Source organism: Euphorbia lathyris, chromosome 9 (assembly GCF_963576675.1).
Source record: "Euphorbia lathyris chromosome 9, ddEupLath1.1, whole genome shotgun sequence".
NCBI classification, from domain to species: domain Eukaryota; kingdom Viridiplantae; phylum Streptophyta; class Magnoliopsida; order Malpighiales; family Euphorbiaceae; genus Euphorbia; species Euphorbia lathyris.
This window is the reverse complement of record NC_088918.1, coordinates 21,392,780-21,397,308: the sequence shown is the minus strand read 5'-3', so window position 1 is coordinate 21,397,308 and position 4,529 is coordinate 21,392,780. Positions and strand designations below refer to the sequence as shown.

Here is a 4,529-nt window from a genome sequence, read left to right as displayed (position 1 = left end):
AATGTTCATTCATTTTCCTCTCATGTTGACCAAACTGTTCATTTATTAGCTTCTCTTGCTCAGCAAACTTTTCATCTATTTTCTTCTCATGCTTAGCAAACAGCCTCCTTATTAGCCGTTCCAAACCAGATTGTTTCTTCTTCTGGACAGGTACTCTAGGAGAGACAATGAAGGCATTTTCATCATTTTCAGTTTCAGTGTCCTCATACTTGCCTTCTTCATTATCAGTCTCAGATTCACTGTCATCCTCTACATCAACCCCTCCTCCTTCATATGTATCCAATTCCTTCTGTCCCTCCTCTTTCATGCCTTCATCCTTTTTCTCCTTTTGCCCCTTTTCCAAACCGGTAAACAATTGGTCATAATTACACGGCCGACCATCCACATGGTCTACTAGATGTTGATACCAGGAGCTTTCTTTCTCCCTATCTTCAGCTATAAGTTTCGTGGCATTTGGTTCTTTACCCGACTAAAAATACACATTTACAAATAAACAAGTCAATCAGATGTATAGCATAATAGTGTCGATATAGGCACAATGTTTGGTCAACTTACGTCAAAAATGGCTATAACTTTGCTCAATTTAAGGATACCGGTCTTTTTCCATCGTAGCCATCGTGGGATGTGAGTGCCTTTCTTCTCGAACCATCCGTGGGTGGCATGCCATACTTCCAACAACCAAGCCTGCAACAAAGTTCCAATTCATTATTTATGCCTATTACTAACATTTCTAGTATATAGAATATACACACATCATACCTGAAATACGTGTGCAAAACCATATAGGTTGAATGAGACACGGTTAGTCCTCAAACCACGACTATAAGCACGTAACTGATCAATTCGACCTTTTCCACCAATCATCCCATTGACAAGAGACCTGTAGGTCACATCCCATGCCACAATACCCCATGGGAACTCGTTAAACAATGTTGGAAATTCAGCAAGTTCCAAAACCCAAAGAAGAGCTTGTTTCGTGGCAGTGTTATCCAACACACAGCCAATGACAAAGTACAACATGGAAAATGAAACTGCATCCTGATCAGATTCATTCTTCCAACCAGTTTGCTTCATAATTGTGTCCACGTCTCTAAAGGTTGGTGTAGGATTGTGTGAAAAAACTTCTTACTAAATCTATCCGGCTTATTTAGCGCACTAAACCTTTCGGTAAATGCTTCCATGTCTCCAAACCGTAACCCACTTAGAAGTCCAAACTCCCAATCCCCAAATCTCAACTCAACACCTCTAACTTTGAAGCAAAGCTCCCTGGGTTTGAGGTCTTCACATATGATCTCCCTTGTTAAAAGGGTATGACAGAGGACTCCTACAAATACTGTATTGATCATATCACAATATTGCCCGAAGAAACTCTTCCTAAATAGCTTACTTGGTTTGGTGTTAAACAGTCCATTATATGTTTTGCTGCATCTAGGTTGCACCTAACTGTGATGATGCTTTCCATTCCAAATGCTTTTTTGTATTTATATTCAGAGCCCTCATTGGCTTTCTTGGAAGAAGAGGCATGCTCATCTCTCTTCCTCTTGTGTCCATGATCATGCTGAAATTTATTGTAGATATATCATCAGCTAACATACAATTAAGCTAATGAAGACGTTGAGCTAGAATGAGCTAACATAGGCTAAAATAAGAGAGATATCGACAATTAGGTCGTCCGTATCTATGTTCTATCGATAATTAGGTCATCGATATTTATGTTCTATCGACAATTAGGTCATCGATATCTATGATCTATCGACAATTAGGCTGTCGATATCTATGTTCTATCGGCAAATAGATCGTCGATATCTATGTTCTATCGGCATATAGACGTTCCATCAACAATTAGGCTGTCTATATCTATGTATTATCTACAATTAGGTTGTCGATAGAACATACATATCGACGCATTTCGACCATACCGAACAATTTCCTAACACCAGATGAACCCAGCTAAACCCAGATAACCCCTAACACCAGAAGAAGTAAACGAAACGAAAGGTTCCTTCTTAAACCCAACAAATGTACGTATGTTAAGCCCAAAATATACCTAAAATATCATTTATATTTACATCAGTTTTGCTATAAAATCATACTGTTTATATCTATTTAGAGTACTTTTACGTTCGAATATGTTTCTTTCATGCAAGGTACCTAAATATTTGGTAAAATCCAAATAGGAACGAAAAGAGGTCAAAAACGAAGGAAAAACCCTACAAAAGGAGTCAAAGACGACGAAAATCAAACGCACCGAAACGAGGACGAGGACGAAGTCAAAGACGGAGAAAAACCTCCCATGTCGCGATCGAGAATCCTCTATTCTCGGTCACGACACGCGTCGCCCAGATACTTCCCCCTTTCGTTCGAAGGCTGAAAAAACTGTTTCTCCATTCTCGGCCGAGAATTTACATTCTCGGTAAGTTCAGATTTTCAGGCAGCCCAATATACACTTGTTCGTTTTCAGACACGTTCCTTAGACTCGACTCCTCAACATCTATAAATAAAGAGTTGATTTCAGAGTTGATATGATATATTGAAGAGAAGATTTAGTACAGAATTAATGCAGAAATTCTGAGTCAAGCAATTCAGAGTTAGAAGTTCGATTTTGTAAAAAAAAGCAATATGATGTACACATATTGTTTATCAAATAATTACAAACACATTAGCATTTAGATTTAGATTAAGATCAGTTTATATTAGTTTATATTCTGGTAGTTGACGACCCATCTCTATTCTAAAGATTCAGCGAGAAGATTAAGTAGCGGATTCGACCCCGGAGCCTGACAAACTCTAACGAGGTTTGAGGAAAGGATTGACAACCTGGAACTTGAATGTCATTTTGAATGCTTCCATGCTTTCTGTTCTCTGTAAACTTGTATCAAATTTATACTTCATCTAATAAAGTTTATGCAATTCAATAGATTTTTATGTAGCACTTCTGTAATTGATCCGAAGTAAGTTCTGGTGTTTTCATTAATACGTAGTTGACTTCAATATTTTTACAAGGAAACTTTGTTGAACACTTAGGCAAATTAATTCTTATGCATATAAGTACTAATTTGGTTAAGGTAGCAATCTAACCCGACCGTAGGAGGATTGTCTGCGGTTCAAAGCCCTTTAATTGAAGGAGTTTACGTTATTACATTTTCATAATTTATACAAAGTTTAAAGTTGTTTTCTTTGCTTAATGCAAACGAATACATCTATTCTCTTTTTCTAAGCACTAAACATTTCTGTTTTGTAAATTCATACTCAAAACAGAATTGATTTCTAACATTCTACATAGTCTACCCTAATTCTTATTCAATCAGTCTCAAAGCCAATTTCAAATAGCGATTATCTATTTATATAAACCTTAAGTCGTATTTAATCTACACATTAATAAGTTTTTGTTGAAAAACATTCCCTGTGGGATCGATATCTTTTTATTACTACAAGCGAAACCGTGCACTTGCAGAAATCGCTCAACAAGTTTTTGGTGCCGTTGTCGGGGAACGCCAAAATTTTTAACAAAAATTTTGATTTTTCGTGTTTTATTTCGAATCTAGGTTTATACATACTTATTCAAACTTTTATATTTTATTAATTTTACTTTACTCACATATTTATTTTTCAAATTCTGTTTTGATGGTAGTTTCGGTTCGTGCAAGATTTCAAGTTCATGCGCAGTTCTCGAAGATCAGGCATTGCACCAGACCCTATAGACCCAGAAATTGAAAAAACCATTAAGAAGAACAAGAAAAACAAAAACAAAACTCCATTAAAAACAAATACCGAGCCAGATATTATGGCAAATCCACCAACACTTATGGAATACGCTAGGCTAGGGGTGGCCGGTGTGACCAATAGCATAGTTAGACCCAGAATTGCCGCAAACCAATTTGAAATTAAGCCCGCTTTGCTTAATATGTTGCAAAATAACGTAACATTTTATGGGTTGCCTAACGAAAATCCTAACACCCACTTGACAAATTTCTTAGAAATTTGTGATACTTTTAAAATAACAGACGTGACTGTCGAAGCAATCAAACTTCGCCTCTTTCCTTTCACTTTGAAGGATAGAGCCAAAGAGTTGTTAACTTCTATGCCAGCCGCAACTTTTGAAACTTGGGAACAACTAGCCCAAACGTTTTTATCAAAATATTTTCCTTTAGCAAAAACCGCAAGAGTCATAAAAGAGTTAACATCTTTTTCTCAAAATGATAATGAAACTCTTTATGAGGCTTGGGAACGTTTTAAAGAACTTCAACGTTTATGCCCACACCACCAATTGCCCGATGCACTTTTAATGCAAACATTTTATAATGGATTAAATCCTACAACTAGAGGTTCATTAGATGCTATGTCGGGAGGGTTATTTATGAAGAAGACATCAGCCCAAGCAAAAGAACTTTTGGAGGAAATGGCAATCAACAGCAGTATGTGGCCCGCGGAATGTGGACATATACCGGTGGCAAAACCATCATCCTCAACCACATCATCAGTTAAAGGTATAGTGAATCTTGATCCAGTCGCGATGTTACAAGCCCAAT

At 37.0% G+C, this 4,529-nt stretch overlaps 1 non-coding gene across 1 annotated transcript; it reads right to left on the bottom strand.

The window, feature by feature from the left end:
* Nucleotides 1-4,162: 4,162 nt before the first annotated feature.
* On the bottom strand, nt 4,163-4,269 carry LOC136207579 (small nucleolar RNA R71). The gene has a single exon (XR_010676713.1). It is a non-coding gene; the product is annotated as a small nucleolar RNA R71 (small nucleolar RNA).
* Nucleotides 4,270-4,529: the final 260 nt, after the last annotated feature.